At 47.0% G+C, this 19279-nt stretch overlaps 1 non-coding gene across 1 annotated transcript; it reads right to left on the bottom strand.

Annotated features, from left to right (window-relative positions):
- Positions 1 to 477: 477 nt before the first annotated feature.
- On the bottom strand, positions 478 to 582 carry LOC114787227 (U6 spliceosomal RNA). Its single transcript, XR_003749360.1, has one exon. It is a non-coding gene; the product is annotated as a U6 spliceosomal RNA (small nuclear RNA).
- Positions 583 to 19279: the final 18697 nt, after the last annotated feature.

Genomic DNA, 19279 nt, shown 5'->3' with positions numbered 1-19279 from the left:
TTGGTTACAAAATAACAGTTTGAATGCAAAATTCTGTGACCTAAATGTGCAAGATGAGGTTGCACTATGATGCACCTCTACTAAAAATCCACTCAACTGATCCACTCAACTCAAGCTCAGAAAGCAGGGACTACAAGGCATCTTCATTTCCAAATTGTGGAGTAATTTTTTTTATTGAAAGTGAAGTGATTGTTATTGTGAAACACCGAAATGTGTCCATTGCTTTTAACCATCACCCTTAGTGAGCAGTGGGCAGTCATGACAGGCGCCCGGGGAGCGGTGAGTGGGAACCGTGCTTTGCTCAGTGGCACCTCAGTTTTTTTCTCGCTCGAAAGGGCCCGCTTCCCCCTCCTTACAGCATTTATCAGACGCCCTTATCCAGAGCGACTTACAATCAGTAGTTACAGGGACAGTCCCCCCCTGGAGCAATTTAGGATTAAGTGTCTTGCTCAGGGACACAATGGTAGTAAGTGGGATTTGAACCTGGGTCTTCTGGTTTATTCCAGCATCCTTCGCACAGGGGCCATGCTAATCTTCTCTGTATCGATCCAATTTTAGTATATGTGCAGTCATAGCAAGCACGGCTGGTTTCTGGTTCCTAGAGTACAATTTCTTGGTAAGTATTCATGGATGGCGTCAAAGCATTCGTCAATATTTACCACAATACTTGAATCATAGGCTAAGCTTAACCTAGTGAGTGCCCTGAGTGACATCTCCTTCACCGTCAAAACTGTTGTGGTGTTGCTGCTCTGTAAACAAACAAAACTGTAAACATAGCTAATATTTCATAACCTCTTTCAAAATAGATTTCATATACATAGATTTCATATACAGGAAGACTGATACTTCTAGCTTTCACAACTGATGCACAAGCGCACAAAATTATTCAAATAACAAACAGAATGGAAAACCAACATAGGAGCTTAAATCTGAATGGGAACAACACAATAAATTACATCTAAGAATATGCACACAAGATGAGCAACAATGGAGACGAAAAGCAAGGGCAAAACAAGGATATGGCACCACCTAGTGAGCCAGAACATTACATTACACTTTCTATATATATATATTAATATAGCTATAATTTTATAGTATAAATATTCAATGTAATTTATTCCAAGCATTTGTCTAATGCAAGAAAATTAACTAATTAGAAATGACAAGACATGACAGAGTAAAAATATGGTTAATTACAAGACAAAACAGAGAGCTTCAGTTACAGTTCAATACTGTACTTAGGGACAAAGCATCTTGGGCAATCATAAAATGAAGAACCCTCCAACAATTGGGAAAATAAACAACCCCCTCTCTGCACATTCATACAGATCATATTAGAACAATGTGTTAAGGTTGATTATCTATCTTACATTAGGTGTCTTTACTTATCATTGTTGCACGAGGGTCCGGGGCCGCCACACCTGACCACGCTGGGGAGCCAGCCCGAGGGGAGGGGAGGATACAGCAGGGCAGGAGCCCTGTGGTTGCCGCCGTCCGCCCCGCCACCTGATGGTCCTGCTGGGGCTCCGAGGACGTAGCCCTAGGAGGGGGGGCTCTGTCAGGATTGACTGCAGCTGGGCTCATCACCTGTACCCAATCCTGACAATGCATAAAACATTTCCACCCCTTCGGAATCTCCGGCATTTTCGTGAACTCTGTGCACGAACTTGACCTGTTTATGATTCACGTGTATTTTTGAGTTCTGGCAATCGGCATGTGCCTGCGGGTTAGTTTAAGTTCTCCCCTTTGTTTAAATCGTTTCCGGCCACCGCGGCATTGTTTATTTGTATTTATTGTTTATTTGGGCCTGTCAGCATGACAGACCACTTACTATTGTGCTGGAACCAGCAAAAAAGGACACGTCTTACGTTCAAGGCTGCCACGCAAAAACCGTGAAACGTACAGAAACAACGGAGTGGTCAGGCCGAAGGCCTGACCACTCCGCACAATATGACGTATTGTTTATTTTGGTAGGTCGTACGGCCCGCCCACAAATCGGGTTCAAAGTGTAAAAAGTACCGTTTACTATCGTGCTGGGAACACGTTTTTGGCTCCCAGTGACCAGCCGTAAAAGCTAGAGACACGGGAGTCGAGGCGAGGCCGAAGGCCTCGCCGAGACACACAATCTGACATATTGGATGTGTTGCTACCAGCAACAGTGGTCAGGAAAACATGGGACATAGGGAAGAAGGGCAAAAATGCCATGTCTCGCATTTGTGGCTGCCACGCTAAGGCCGTCAGACGCACAAAAAAAACGGAGAGGTCAGGCCGAAGGCCTGACCTCTCCGCACAAAATGACGTATTGATTGCTTGTTTGGGGACTACAGGAGGGCCACAAATTGTGATCAAAACATTAAAAGTGTGAAAAAATTTGGTTTCTTAAGATTTGCGAACAAACGCTTCACAGCACACACACAAGTCTCATATCAGGTCGTGCGGCTTTTCCTTCCGCACGGTTTGACGTATGGCTCGGCTCGGCCGGATTTACGGTCCGCGCGCAATTCGCCAAAAAGCGTTTTCGGAACGCGTATCTTATCCTAGTCCAAAATTGGACTTTTTTGGACTTTGTGTCCAGATGGTTTGACATAGAAAAAAGTTTTTAATGGTGTCTCGTAGATCTCATCAAGATCTAATTTTTGACGTATGGTTTGTCTCTGTCTGATTTACGGATTATGCACAAATTTGAAAAAACAAAAAAGTGTCAATGGGAAAAACAAAAATTTATTTATTTGGGCCTGTCAGCATGACAGACCACTTACTATTGTGCTGGGAGCAGCAAAAAAGGACACGTCTTACGTTCAAGGCTGCCACGCAAAAACCGTTAAACGTACAGAAACAACGGAGTGGTCAGGCCGAAGGCCTGACCACTCCGCACAATATGACGTATTGTTTATTTTGGTAGGTCGTACGGCCCGCCCACAAATCGGGTTCAAAGTGTAAAAAGTACCGTTTACTATCGTGCTATGAACAAGTTTTTGGCTCCCTGTGACCAGCCGTAACAGCTAGAGACAAGGGAGTCGAGGCGAGGCCGAAGGCCTCGCCGAGACACACAATCTGACATATGGGACGAGTCGGTGCCACCAACGTGGGTTTGGAAAACCCGGATAAACCCGGAACACTGGGAAAAAGGCAATAAAAGGACATGTCTTACGTTCAAGGCTGCCACGCAAAAACCGTGAAACGCACAGAAACAACGGAGTGGTCAGGCCGAAGGCCTGACCACTCCGCACAATATGACGTATTGTTTATTTTGGTAAGTCGTACGGCCCGCCCACAAATCGGGTTCAAAGTGTAAAAAGTGTGGTTTACTAATGCACAGAGGAAGAGGTTTTCAGCTCCCTGTGACCAGCCGTAAAAGCTAGAGACACGGGAGTCGAGGCGAGGCCGAAGGCCTCGCCGAGACACACAATCTGACATATTGGATGTGTTGCTACCAGCAACAGTGGTCAGGAAAACATGGGACATAGGGAAGAAGGGCAAAAAGGCCATGTCTCGCATTTGTGGCTGCCACGCTAAGGCCGTCAGACGCACAAAAAAAACGGAGAGGTCAGGCCGAAGGCCTGACCTCTCCGCACAAAATGACATATTGATTGCTTGTTTGGGGACTACAGGAGGGCCACAAATTGTGATCAAAACATTAAAAGTGTGAAAAAATTTGGTTTCTTAAGATTTGCGAACAAACGCTTCACAGCACACACACAAGTCTCATATCACGTCGTGCGGCTTTTCCTTCCGCACGGTTTGACGTATGGCTCGGCTCGGCCGGATTTACGGTCGGCGCGCAATTCGCCAAAAAGCGTTTTCGGAACGCGTTTATTATCCTAGTCCAAAATTGGACTTTTTTGGACTTTGTGTCCAGATGGTTTGACATAGAAAAAAGATTTTGATGTTGTATCGTAGATCTCTCCAAGACCGACGCTTTGACGTATGGTTTCTCTCTGTCTGATTTACGGATCATTGACAAATTTGAAAAAACAAAAAAGTGTCAATGGGCGAAAAAAAATTTATTTATTTATTATTTGGGCCTGTCAGCATGACAGACCACTTACTATTGTGCTGGACCAGCAAAAAAGGACACGTCTTACGTTCAAGGCTGCCACGCAAAAACCGTGAAACGTACAGAAACAACGGAGTGGTCAGGCCGAAGGCCTGACCACTCCGCACAATATGACGTATTGTTTATTTTGGTAGGTCGTACGGCCCGCCCACAAATCGGGTTCAAAGTGTAAAAAGTACCGTTTACTATCGTTCTGGGAACAGGTTTTTGGCTCCCTGTGACCAGCCGTAAAAGCTAGAGACACGGGAGTCGAGGCGAGGCCGAAGGCCTCGCCGAGACACACAATCTGACATATTGGATGTGTTGCTACCAGCAACAGTGGTCAGGAAAACATGGGACATAGGGAAGAAGGGCAAAAATGCCGTGTCTCGCATTTGTGGCTGCCACGCTAAGGCCGTCAGACGCACAAAAAAAACGGAGAGGTCAGGCCGAAGGCCTGACCTCTCCGCACAAAATGACGTATTGATTGCTTGTTTGGGGACTACAGGAGGGCCACAAATTGTGATCAAAACATTAAAAGTGTGAAAAAATTTGGTTTCTTAAGATTTGCGAACAAACGCTTCACAGCACACACACAAGTCTCATATCAGGTCGTGCGGCTTTTCCTTCCGCACGGTTTGACGTATGGCTCGGCTCGGCCGGATTTACGGTCCGCGCGCAATTCGCCAAAAAGCGTTTTCGGAACGCGTATCTTATCCTAGTCCAAAATTGGACTTTTTTGGACTTTGTGTCCAGATGGTTTGACATAGAAAAAAGTTTTTAATGGTGTCTCGTAGATCTCATCAAGATCTAATTTTTGACGTATGGTTTGTCTCTGTCTGATTTACGGATTATGCACAAATTTGAAAAAACAAAAAAGTGTCAATGGGAAAAACAAAAATTTATTTATTATTATTATTATTATTTCAGCCTTTTTTCGGCACTTAATGCGGGTCGTACCGAAGCACGCACACCGGCGTGCTACATATCAAAAATTAGTTCTTTATTGTGTGAGGTGTGCTATTACTTTTATAAGCGATCGGAGTGGGCGTGGCCGAGCTATTAACGATCAAACACGGTCATTTCCCATTGAAATGTATTGAATGCTAGTTTTAGCACTGGTAGCATTGGTAAAATGGGGCCCCTTTTAAGTGGTACTGCTACTGTGTCATTGCCAGCAAAGGGGGTCCTACAAGGGGTACTGATACAGCAGCAGCGACAGCACTGTAATTCAATGGCAGATTAAACCAGCAGCTTCATTAGGATGACAATCATCCACATTATTAAGACCCCCTGGTCCTTTGGCTGCTTTATTAGGGACATTGTCCAAACATCACCAAATCTAACATGACTCATCTCGGCCACACCCTGTTAGCGGTTTTGATGTTAGCATTAGCATGCTAACATGCTAATTTTTAAACATGCTCCAAACGTCACCAAATTTACAGTGACGCATCTTGGCCACGCCCTGTTACCGTTTTTGATGTTAGCATTAGCATGCGAACATGCTAATTTTTAAACATGCTCCAAACGTCACCAAATTTACAGTGACTCATCTCAACCACGCCCTGTTACCATTTTTTATGTTAGCGTTAGCATGCTAACATGCTAATTGTTAAACATGCTCCAAACATCACCAAATTTAACGTCACGCATCTTGGACACGCCCTGTTAGCGTTTCTGATGTTAGCATGCTAGCATTAGCATGCTAACATGCTAATTTTTAAACATGCTCCAAACGTCACCAAATTTACAGTGACGCATCTTGGCCACGCCCTGTTACCGTTTTTGATGTTAGCGTTAGCATGCTAACATGCTAATTGTTAAACATGCTCCAAACATCACCAAATTTAACGTCACGCATCTTGGACACGCCCTGTTAGCGTTTCTGATGTTAGCATGCTAACATGCTAATTTTTAAACATGCTCCAAACGTCACCAAATTTCATGTGAAGCACCTTGGCCAAGCCCTGTTAGCATTTTTGATGTTAGCATGCCCGCGCTCCTACGAAAAACGCCCGGACAGGCCCATCAAAATTTCCCCTGGAATTTTGGCTTCTAGTTATTATTATTATTTCAGCCTCGCTCTTCGGCAATTAATGCGGGTCGTACCGAAGCACGCACACCGGCGTGCTATATATCAAAAATTAGTACTATATTGTGTGAGGTGTGCTATTACTTTTATAAGCGATCGGACTGGGCGTGGCCGAGCTATTAACGCTCAAACAGGGTCATTTTCCCATTAGAACGCATTGAATGCTAATTTTAGCATTGGTAGCATTGGTAAAATGGGGCCCCTTTTAAGTGGTACTGCTACTGTGTCATTGCCAGCAAAGGGGGTCCTACAAGGGGTACTGATACAGCAGCAGCGCCAGCACTGTGATTCAATGGCAGGTTAAACCAGCAGCTTCATTAGGATGACAATCATCCACATTATTAAGACCACCTGGTCCTTTGGCTGCTTTATTAGGGACATTGTCCAAACGTCACCAAATCTAACATGACGCATCTCGGCCACACCCTGTTAGCGGTTTTGATGTTAGCATTAGCATGCTAACATGCTAATTTTTAAACATGCTCCAAACGTCACCAAATTTTCAGTGACGCATCTCGGCCACGCCCTGTTACCATTTTTGATGTTAGCGTTAGCATGCTAACATGCTAATTGTTAAACATGCTCCAAACATCACCAAATTTAACGTCACGCATCTTGGACACGCCCTGTTAGCGTTTCTGATGTTAGCATGCTAGCATTAGCATGCTAACATGCTAATTTTTAAACATGCTCCAAACGTCACCAAATTTACAGTGACGCATCTTGGCCACGCCCTGTTACCGTTTTTGATGTTAGCATTAGCATGCTAACATGCTAATTGTTAAACATGCTCCAAACATCACCAAATTTAACGTCACGCATCTTGGACACGCCCTGTTAGCGTTTCTGATGTTAGCATGCTAGCATTAGCATGCTAACATGCTAATTTTTACACATGCTCCAAACGTCACCAAATTTCATGTGAAGCACCTTGGCCAAGCCCTGTTAGCATTTTTGATGTTACCATGCCCGCGCTCCTACGAAAAACGCCCGGACAGGCCCATCAAAATTTCCCCTGGAATTTTGGCTTCTAGTTTGGGCCTGTCAGCATGACAGACCACTTACTATTGTGCTGGACCAGCAAAAAAGGACACGTCTTACGTTCAAGGCTGCCACGCAAAAACCGTGAAACGTACAGAAACAACGGAGTGGTCAGGCCGAAGGCCTGACCACTCCGCACAATATGACGTATTGTTTATTTGGTAGGTCGTACGGCCCGCCCACAAATCGGGTTCAAAGTGTAAAAAGTACCGTTTACTATCGTTCTGGGAACAGGTTTTTGGCTCCCTGTGACCAGCCGTAAAAGCTAGAGACACGGGAGTCGAGGCGAGGCCGAAGGCCTCGCCGAGACACACAATCTGACATATTGGATGTGTTGCTACCAGCAACAGTGGTCAGGAAAACATGGGACATAGGGAAGAAGGGCAAAAATGCCATGTCTCGCATTTGTGGCTGCCACGCTAAGGCCGTCAGACGCACAAAAAAAACGGAGAGGTCAGGCCGAAGGCCTGACCTCTCCGCACAAAATGACGTATTGATTGCTTGTTTGGGGACTACAGGAGGGCCACAAATTGTGATCAAAACATTAAAAGTGTGAAAAAATTTGGTTTCTTAAGATTTGCGAACAAACGCTTCACAGCACACACACAAGTCTCATATCAGGTCGTGCGGCTTTTCCTTCCGCACGGTTTGACGTATGGCTCGGCTCGGCCGGATTTACGGTCCGCGCGCAATTCGCCAAAAAGCGTTTTCGGAACGCGTATCTTATCCTAGTCCAAAATTGGACTTTTTTGGACTTTGTGTCCAGATGGTTTGACATAGAAAAAAGTTTTTAATGGTGTCTCGTAGATCTCATCAAGATCTAATTTTTGACGTATGGTTTGTCTCTGTCTGATTTACGGATTATGCACAAATTTGAAAAAACAAAAAAGCGTCAATGGGAAAAACAAAAATTTATTTATTATTATTATTATTATTTCAGCCTTTTTTCGGCACTTAATGCGGGTCGTACCGAAGCACGCACACCGGCGTGCTACATATCAAAAATTAGTTCTTTATTGTGTGAGGTGTGCTATTACTTTTATAAGCGATCGGAGTGGGCGTGGCCGAGCTATTAACGATCAAACACGGTCATTTCCCATTGAAATGTATTGAATGCTAGTTTTAGCACTGGTAGCATTGGTAAAATGGGGCCCCTTTTAAGTGGTACTGCTACTGTGTCATTGCCAGCAAAGGGGGTCCTACAAGGGGTACTGATACAGCAGCAGCGACAGCACTGTAATTCAATGGCAGATTAAACCAGCAGCTTCATTAGGATGACAATCATCCACATTATTAAGACCCCCTGGTCCTTTGGCTGCTTTATTAGGGACATTGTCCAAACATCACCAAATCTAACATGACTCATCTCGGCCACACCCTGTTAGCGGTTTTGATGTTAGCATTAGCATGCTAACATGCTAATTTTTAAACATGCTCCAAACGTCACCAAATTTACAGTGACGCAACTTGGCCACGCCCTGTTACCGTTTTTGATGTTAGCGTTAGCATGCTAACATGCTAATTGTTAAACATGCTCCAAACATCACCAAATTTAACGTCACGCATCTTGGACACGCCCTGTTAGCGTTTCTGATGTTAGCATGCTAGCATTAGCATGCTAACATGCTAATTTTTAAACATGCTCCAAATGTCACCAAATTTACAGTGACGCATCTCGGCCACGCCCTGTTACCGTTTTTGATGTTAGCGTTAGCATGCTAACATGCTAATTGTTAAACATGCTCCAAACATCACCAAATTTAACGTCACGCATCTTGGACACGCCCTGTTAGCGTTTCTGATGTTAGCATGCTAGCATTAGCATGCTAACATGCTAATTTTTAAACATGCTCCAAACGTCACCAAATTTCATGTGAAGCACCTTGGCCAAGCCCTGTTAGCATTTTTGATGTTACCATGCCCGCGCTCCTACGAAAAACGCCCGGACAGGCCCATCAAAATTTCCCCTGGAATTTTGGCTTCTAGTGTTAACGTTACTATTGTGTTTTTCCACATTTCGGCAATTAATGCGGGTCGTACCGAAGCACGCACACCGGCGTGCTATATATCAAAAATTAGTACTATATTGTGTGAGGTGTGCTATTACTTTTATAAGCGATCGGACTGGGCGTGGCCGAGTTATTAACGCTCAAATATTCAATGCATTTCTAATGGGAAATATTAAATCCTACAGAATATTACTATAATTACAATCACAAAGCTGCCACTTCATTTTGAATCATGCTCTTATGGCAACATCCTTCTTGGCCACGCCCTGTTAGCATTTTTGACGTTAGCATGCTAGCTTTAGAATGTTAAAATGCTAATTTTTCAACATCTTTCAAACATCACGACTGCATGGGTGTGCCTGACCCATCGGCCATTTTAATAGGACCGCCCGCTCTTAAAGTTGACACCAGTTCAGGAGGCTACACCCGCGGCTGTGACCAATGCCCGGACAGGCCCATCAAAATTTCCCCTGGAATTTTGGCTTCTAGTTATTATTATTATTATTTCAGCCTTTTTTCGGCACTTAATGCGGGTCGTACCGAAGCACGCACACCGGCGTGCTACATATCAAAAATTAGTTCTTTATTGTGTGAGGTGTGCTATTACTTTTATAAGCGATCGGAGTGGGCGTGGCCGAGCTATTAACGATCAAACACGGTCATTTCCCATTGAAATGTATTGAATGCTAGTTTTAGCACTGGTAGCATTGGTAAAATGGGGCCCCTTTTAAGTGGTACTGCTACTGTGTCATTGCCAGCAAAGGGGGTCCTACAAGGGGTACTGATACAGCAGCAGCGCCAGCACTGTAATTCAATGGCAGATTAAACCAGCAGCTTCATTAGGATGACAATCATCCACATTATTAAGACCCCCTGGTCCTTTGGCTGCTTTATTAGGGACATTGTCCAAACATCACCAAATCTAACATGACTCATCTCGGCCACACCCTGTTAGCGGTTTTGATGTTAGCATTAGCATGCTAACATGCTAATTTTTAAACATGCTCCAAACGTCACCAAATTTACAGTGACGCATCTTGGCCACGCCCTGTTACCGTTTTTGATGTTAGCATTAGCATGCTAACATGCTAATTTTTAAACATGCTCCAAACGTCACCAAATTTACAGTGACGCATCTTGGCCACGCCCTGTTACCGTTTTTGATGTTAGCATTAGCATGCTAACATGCTAATTGTTAAACATGCTCCAAACATCACCAAATTTAACGTCACGCATCTTGGACACGCCCTGTTAGCGTTTCTGATGTTAGCATGCTAGCATTAGCATGCTAACATGCTAATTTTTAAACATGCTCCAAACGTCACCAAATTTACAGTGACGCATCTTGGCCACGCCCTGTTACCGTTTTTGATGTTAGCGTTAGCATGCTAACATGCTAATTGTTAAACATGCTCCAAACATCACCAAATTTAACGTCACGCATCTTGGACACGCCCTGTTAGCGTTTCTGATGTTAGCATGCTAGCATTAGCATGCTAACATGCTAATTTTTAAACATGCTCCAAACGTCACCAAATTTCATGTGAAGCACCTTGGCCAAGCCCTGTTAGCATTTTTGATGTTACCATGCCCGCGCTCCTACGAAAAACGCCCGGACAGGCCCATCAAAATTTCCCCTGGAATTTTGGCTTCTAGTTTTATAATAAAACCCCTTCCCAGCATGTCCTGCTTCTGCGCTTCCCTCCCCGTCAGCACGCAGTCGTGACACTTGCTAGAATTTTCACATCAATTCTCTCATGAGGGATCATGCCACTGATGGATAACTTTTTTTTAATGGGACACTTAGACTTGGGTAACTTATTTCCAAACTATTTACACTTCATCAATGTATGTTTAAAACTCTCCTGACAAAGTAGTTTGGGAACAAAGAAAGAAAAAAAAAGTGCTGAGTCAGTGCAGAGAGTGTGCAAGTAGCGATGTTAGTATGCAGGACACAGTCCAGCATAAATTAATGACTTTCAGAGCAGCTCTCTAATCTGGCCAAATAAAGACTGTATGAAAAAAAAAATATATAATAATTACTAGGTAAATTACTAGGTATCAAATGCATTTAAGTTGTAATATATAAATTACAATATTATAATATATATTATAAATATTGTAAAGTGGTACAAAAATTGTCATAATTTTACTTTAACTGCAGTTTAACCTCCATGGCTGCATGACAATATTTATGATCTCCTATTTAAAATCATTACTTTGTAGTGGTGCCTGGAAGAAAAGGTGCACAGTGTGATTGCAATACAACAAATACAACTTTTTCTGTGATTTTATATGAATACAAAAGACAGCACCAAGCAGCAAGGCTCTAATAATGGAGTCCTGGAACAAGATGGCAGCAGACAGGAGCTGCTGCATTGATGTGGACCTTGACTTTCAAATTGTTTGTTTCTGTTCCTGGCCTTTCTGCCACATGCCTTCGGGTTTGTTAATCCATTTCTGTTTCCTTTTTGGCCATCATGCTGATTTTCTTTGTTCACATTAAAATCCCTTTTGCACCACAATGCCACGTTCCTGTGTTTCCTTCACCCCTCAACCCCAAGATGTGACAGTTCCTGAATGATAATTAGCAACATATAAGATAAATGCACTCGCACTGAGGATTGCTGATGTATTTCTGTGGGAGAAATTAATAATCATGATCAGATTTTGTTTTCTGTTTCGTTCATGTGGGTAGTGAGTCCCTGCAGGAAAGGGAAAGGTTTAGCAGACAGCCTGTGTGCAGTTGTCTTAGGTGCCAACAACAACATGCCGGCAATGTGTGTGGAAGTGTGTGTAGGACACACATACTCATCCACACACTTCTCTTCAGTCCATAAATGTGGACATCATGAAAATGAGTTACTTTTATAAATCAAATCTAATCAAATAATCACATTCCTGTTGTGCTGCCAGCGGAGCCCTTTCACATGGGGTGAGGTGCCAGAGAGAGAGAGAGAGAGAGAGAGTGAAAGAGACTGCGGCAGCTCTGAAGAAAACTTCTGTCTCCAAGAGGAAACGTTGAGCAAGGTGGGGTTTGTCCGTGGAGGTTCACCGTGGAGGGCATGAGCTAGAAATTTGACTTTGGCCATGTCATGGACAGAGCAGTGTCTGTAATGCCATCCAGCAGCAGGGCTACTACGCCAGCTTCGTCATAGGGGCGGACTAGAGCGGCTGAGCCTTCCTTGACCATTATAACAAATGTGGATTTCGGGTCCATTCTCATCATTTTTAACCTTTCATCGAAGGGGCCAAAGGTGGTCTAGTGATTAAGGAAGCGACCCTGTAATCAGAAGGTTGTGGGTTTGAATCCCGATTTGCCAAGGTGTCACTGAGGTGCCACTGAGCAAAGTACCGTCCCCACACACTGCTCCCTGGGCGCCTGTCATGGCTGCCCACTGATGGTTAAAAGCAGATGACACATTTTGATGTGTAAACGTGTGCACACACATGTACGCACACATGCAGACACACACACACAGACACTCTTTAAATGACATATGATCATGAAATTGTGCATTACAAATATGCAACACACTGTGTGTCACATGACATAATTCTGAATGTATCATCCCCACATGTCACGACTACGGACTTACGGGGGAAGGAAGCGCAGAGGTCTGACATACTGGGAACGGGGTTTTATTATTATTCATAAACAAACAAATACAAAGAAACAATGGCGCGGTGGCCGAAAACAGTTTAACATAAATCAAGAACTAAAACTAACCCGTAGGCGTGTGGCGATTGCCAGAACTCAAATTATAAGCAGTGTTACCAACTGAAGTTCACGAAAATGCCAGCGACCCCGAACGGGCGAAAACTTCCGGCATTTATGGGGCGTCAGGATTGCATTCCGGTGTGGAGCCCAGCTGCAGGCAATCCTGACAGAGCCCCCCCTCCAAGGGCTACGTCCTCGGAGCCCCAACAGTACCATCAGTGGAGGCGGCGGGGCGGACGGCGGCAACCACAGGGCTCCTGCCCTGCTGTATCCTCCCCTTGGAGGACCCGGTCCTTCGGGCTGGCTCCCCGGCGTGGTCAGGCGTGGCGGCCCCGGTCCCTCGGGCTGGCTCCCCGGCGTGGTCAGGCGTGGCGGCCCCGGTCCCTCGGGCTGGCTCCCGGCGTGGTCAGGCGTGGCGGCCCCCGGTCCCTCGGGCTGGCTCCCCGGCGTGGTCAGGCGTGGCGGCCCCGGTGCCTCGGCCTGGCTCCCCGGCGTGGTCAGGCTTGGCGGCCCCGGACCCTCGGCCTGGCTCCCCGGCGTGGTCCCGCTTGGCGGCCCCGGACCCTCGGCCTGGCTCCCCGGCGTGGTCCCGCATGGCGGCCCCGGACCCTCGGCCTGGCTCCCCGGCGTGGTCCCGCATGGCGGCCCCGGACCCTCGGCCTGGCTCCCCGGCGTGGTCCCGCATGACTGCCCCGGACCCTCGGCCTGGCTCCCCGGCGTGGTCCCGCATGGCGGCCCCGGACCCTCGGCCTGGCTCCCCGGCGTGGTCCCGCATGGCGGCCCCGGACTCCCGTACCTGCACACAATAATCAGGGCCGATCCATCTGGGTACGTGTGGGCCCTGTCTCCACATGTCCCCTCTGACACGTCTAGTGTCACCCCCTGCACCGCGCAGGGAGATTGTCCCAGAGCCTCCGGCGACTGTTCCAGGCACCCCAGGCTGGTGCCTTCTGGGACTATGCAGCCCCTCTCGCTGCACGGCCCTGGTGCCAAGGGGGGGGCATTGCCAGACCATCCGGCTAGCCCCTTCTGCGTCCGTTGGGACAAGCAGGCCCTCTTCCTGCCTGTCCCAGCTGGGTCCTCATGCCTACCCGGGGGCTCTATGGCGCTCCACCCCTCTGGAGGCAGACGCAGGCCCATGCCTGGCCCGCCCTCCTCACTGGCTACCGGAGGACCCAGCTCCATCGCTTCCCCACCTACCCTCCCCTCAGGAGGAGTCCCCAACCCGAACTGCACCCCCCCCAAAAAATTCTTTGGGGGAGCACCCCCCCCGGCTGGACTTAGGGGTACCTTGGGGCTTGTCCACCTCGCCTTGGACCAGCACATTCGGGTAAGGAACCTCCTCCCTGGGGTTCGGCTCTGCGGCTGGGTCGCCATCTGGTGGACACAAAGAGGGGAAGTGGGGGCGACATACGGACACATATGCCACGCACACACACACAGACAGAGACAGACAGAAGAGAGGGTCGTCTAGTTCCCTCTCTGAGCACTCCGGGACCTCCTCAGGGGGCACAGCCAGGATCTTGGGAGGCGCGACCTTCTCGTCGCCCGCTAGTGCTTGGTCTTCTTGCCCCGGATCCTGACTGGCGCTGGACGTGGTGGAGGGGCAGAGTTCGATCCCTGGCTCAGGCTCTGGCCGATCAAACTCCGCCCTCAGTCTCTGCTGGAAGTCCCGAAAACTGCTGTCTGTCTCTCCCTGCTGCCAGAGGGCTGCGCTCCAGCCCCATGCTGACCCAAGCAGACACGAGAGGATGGTGGTGGTCTTATCAGTGTCTGCTGCCCCACTGAAGGGTCCCGGGACAATTGGGCTGTCCCACACAGGGCTGGGCACGTCGCTGGAGATGGTGGTAGGTGTGTGGTGTGGAGGGGGGTGGACGTCTTCTCCAGCAGGTGTGGACGCTGGTGCTGCGCTGCCATTTCGCTGGGGAACGTCCGGGCAGAGGGAAGGCGGGTCGGCGACTGGAGCAGGAATGGAGGATTCCCTGCGAGGCAGTCCCGGCAGCGCAGTTGCTGGCTGGCGACCTCCCGTCGCCCTCTTCCACCAGCTTTCCTCACACTGCTGGGAGGGACGTGGGTCTCCACGGACCTCGTGACGATCCTGGATGGGCGCGATGGGCGGAGCCATCCCGGCACCGACTGCCCAAACGGCGTCATCCTGGTCGTCGTCCGTGTCCACCTCGTACCCCCAGAAGTCACATGGGTCATCACGGACGTCGCGATGATCTCGGACGCGCGCGCTGGGCGGAGCCATCCCGGCAACGACCGCCCACCGAAAATCCACGTCATCATCGCTTTCGTCATCCGTGTCCTCCCACCGGTGACTCCAAGGGTCGTCCACCCTGCGGACATCCTGGACCCATGGCGCGATAAGCTCCCATGGGCAGTACTCTGGCCATTCGGGCTGGAGGCTGCCCACCTCCTCGCTGGAGGAACGCCGCCGTTGTTGCCGCTTCTCACCCCCCTGGAAGTGACGTGGGTCCCCACGGACCTTGCGACGATCGCAGACTGGCGCGATGGGCGGAGCCCAACTCTCGTCTCCCGTGCTCTCGTCGTCGTCCGTGTCGTCCCAGTCCACGGGGAGCCTTGCCAGCAGAGCGCAGAGTTCTTGGCTCGACATGCCGAAGATCGTGGGGGTCGCATCTTCTGCGCTCGCTGCCCAAGTCACTTCCTCGCTGCTGCCGACGCCAACGTCCTCGCTCCGCCCACTCACCCGCCGACGTTGTCGCTTCCGGGTTTCGCGGAGTTTCCCGGGGGTGACGTCATCACGCGGCGCCGCGTACCACGGCTTCTCGGGGAGAAAACGCTCCACCAGAACGGGCGGCGCGTCTCTCCCCCGGCGTCCGCGCTCGCCGCGCCGTGCTGCGCCCCTCGCGGCGTTTCTTCTCCTCTGCTTTCTACCTCTGCGCTTTTGGGGGGGGGTCGCTGGCATTCTGTCACGACTACGGACTTACGGGGGAAGGAAGCGCAGAGGTCTGACATACTGGGAACGGGGTTTTATTATTATTCATAAACAAACAAATACAAAGAAACAATGGCGCGGTGGCCGAAAACAGTTTAACATAAATCAAGAACTAAAACTAACCCGTAGGCGTGTGGCGATTGCCAGAACTCAAATTATAAGCAGTGTTACCAACTGAAGTTCACGAAAATGCCAGCGACCCCGAACGGGCGAAAACTTCCGGCATTTATGGGGCGTCAGGATTGCATTCCGGTGTGGAGCCCAGCTGCAGGCAATCCTGACACCACAAATACAAATCAGTAGTTTAATTTGACCACAAAGCAGGCTAAGGACCTGTGTTGATCTGGCAGGCGTAATCTCAGAACTTCATCAATTACACTTGGATCATGACTTCATGATCTTTGTTTCTATTGCAACACTGTCAAATTCTAATTTCTAATCAAATAATTGGCTATACCTGAACACATGTACCATTTAAAAACATTTAAATATTATTTTTATTCCATTAGTACTGTTACTGTTGCCATAATTCGTTCCTATTCCAGGTCCATGTAGGTGCTCCCTGTTGTGGCAGGTGACAGAATTTTAGCACTTTTGGCTTGGCTGTATTGTTTGCCCTTACACTTCATGCATTGTGCTAGGTCCTGCTGGGTCTTTTTTAGACTAGTATAAACACACACACACACACACACCTCATTACACATGAACATGCTTGCTATGAGAGGGTCCTCTTTACTGCAATGAAAGAGGTCACATTCATTTTCACATGACATTTCATTTAGGTACAGGTCAGCAAAAATACTTCCTCACGAACATCGACAGACACAGAGGATGACCTTTCCTTTATGAAACTTGCTGTTCTGATGGCTTAAACATATTAAAAAAGCTATAGAAAATAGTGGCCATGCCAAAAGGTAGCGTTGTAGTCAAGACCACCTAAACCGATACCAAGACATTGCTGGGACTGGAGGGTACCAAGACCAAAACCAAGAGCAAGGCCAAAAACAGACTTCACATTACTCAAATCAACTGTAGAGAAAGACATTGCTGTAAAGTGCCATTATCAAATTCCTCATCCTCGTCTTCCTCCGCTTATCCAAGTCTGGGTCACGAGGGACAAAGAGTGATATTGCAAAGATGTCTTGTTCATGGAACATACGGTACATAGTGGGATTTGAACTTATGAGTCAGTTCTCACTACATGAGTTTTGCACACCAGGTGGATCCCAAGTGGATGTTTAAAAATGATAAAAAAATATTTTATTCAAACCATATTCTTCGATCAAACTTTTTTTTAAATCCTACCTCTCATATGACATGGATTTCCTATTTGCCCTTTGTATGATGGGTAAATATGACTTGACAGTATATGTTTAGAATGTTTGCGGCCAGCCTGTTTGCGCTAAAATTGTCCATGGCCTTGTTAGTGACCTCTGTAAAGACAGTGGCTGCAGCCCAGCTTGTCATTCCTGCTTCCTCTCAGAATCACAAGGCCTGTCTTCCGCTAACCTCCCCAGGGACACGAGTCAACAACTGCTCTCTAGGCCATTTCTCTCCACCTATCTCTCTTCTTTCTCTAACTGTTTCATGCCTCTCTCTTGTCCAAAATCACAAAAGCATCCAGCAAACAAATCTTCCTACCTTTTCCTGTACCGACTATGACATGCCCAGCCTCAAACTGGTCTTCGTCTATCGCACATGCATTGTCATTTTCATAATAGCCCACAAGATACTAAGGATCTAGAGTGGAGGAACACTGTGTGTCCTACATCTCCTGGTCAAGGTGCCTCCACCCAGCTGTTCTTTGGATTTGGGTGTTTCTAGTTCTTATGGGCTGACAGGGCTGATCGAGTGGGTTCTTGTTTAGGCTCAATTGGATGGTCTTTTCTCAGCACCCTGCTGAGGATGACCTCAGCTGGATATGAAGATCATCGGTTCTGGAGTTGAAGATATTTAACATTTTACTGTGACTAATATCAGCCTATTCCCATTCCAATTTGTCAGGTGTTTGTCCAAGTTCACAATAATGGGGATATTCTGTAATTTTGATGTGTTTTAGCAGTTGTATTAGCAACTGTACATGACCTATTAAATCTTCCCTGAGATTAGGTAATAATGTAAATGACACAAATGGAAGGGTAGCAGAACAGATTATTCAGGTTATGCTGTTTGTGTCACTTGTTTTTGGGTTTAAGTGTGAGCAGTCCCAAAAAAACACATTATAGCAAAGTGTCGGTGGGAAATGAATTCATCTCAAAGTTATGTCTTGGTGACATGAATGAAGAACTCAGCAGCAGACACCTACTCTCACAAGTCCACAGATCTGCCAAATTACTATTCCACAGGGATGAAATATATAAGCAACAATTAGGAATGGGAAGGAAAATGTCTGTGCATTCGCATGTTTCAGTGTCATCACTTGACTCTCTGAGATGTTGTCATTTTTTCTGAACGTTGTGAACTGAATTTTGTACTTCTATGTGTATGGTGAGTTGCCATATGGTTCCTTTCTGTGGTGTGTATTTGCATTGTACATTGCGTTTATTGTATGAGCATGCATTGTTTGTGCCATGATTGATTGTGTGAGTGTGTGTGTCCAGTCAAGCCAGCTTGGCTATTTCCGTATGCAGATGTATTGCTGCTGTAAGCTGTGTGTCAGTAATCATCATTGCGGCCGGTGTCCATGCATTTACATTCTCATTCTCGCCTCAGCCAAGCACATTTGTTTCCTGCCACTAGATCTCTGCTTCACAGGACAGGTAAGAAAAAAAAAGAGGGAGAGAGGAGAGAAAAAAGATGGAGTAGGTGTGGCTTTGAATGCTCCACAGTAGAGAGAGAGAGAGAGAGAGAGATCTTTTATGGCTCTCCCTCTCTTCACTACATCAGGGTTGAGTTGGAGTACAGTGAGATCACACATACTGTAGGGCTGAGAGATGAAGGAAACCTGAAGGAGGGACATTATTAGGACTGGAGATAATATGAAACGGAAATGCCTTTTGAATAAATTCCATTTTTGTGCAGGAAGAAAAGTTGACACTAATAATGTAATGTACACAAAACCTGTGAGACTTGTCTGCAATTTGTTTTTGCCCAAATAGTGCTTTCTGGTGACATAGGCACAGAGATGGCTGGACAAGCAACTCAAGAAAGCATTTTGAAGGTAAGCTTTTTGGTAATTTCGACTGATAACACCAGTAATGTACATGATTGTCTGTTGATCACATTATGTACTCGCATGTTATGCATTTTATCATCTGTGATTTAACTGTGTTTCAAGATGTGGAATCGGGACTGCTGGTAGAATTTGTTTGGGCTCTTCATCTCTAGTGTTAACAATGGCAAGGGTTAGGGGATGTCCAAATTAAAACACATCAAGTGGGAACAAAATCCCACAGAGAAGAGTCTGAATTGTACTCCT

This window comes from Denticeps clupeoides, chromosome 3 (genome assembly GCF_900700375.1).
Source record: "Denticeps clupeoides chromosome 3, fDenClu1.1, whole genome shotgun sequence".
Lineage (NCBI taxonomy): Eukaryota > Metazoa > Chordata > Actinopteri > Clupeiformes > Denticipitidae > Denticeps > Denticeps clupeoides.
The sequence above is the reverse complement of the archived record's forward strand: the minus strand, read 5'-3'. Positions and strand labels throughout refer to the sequence as shown.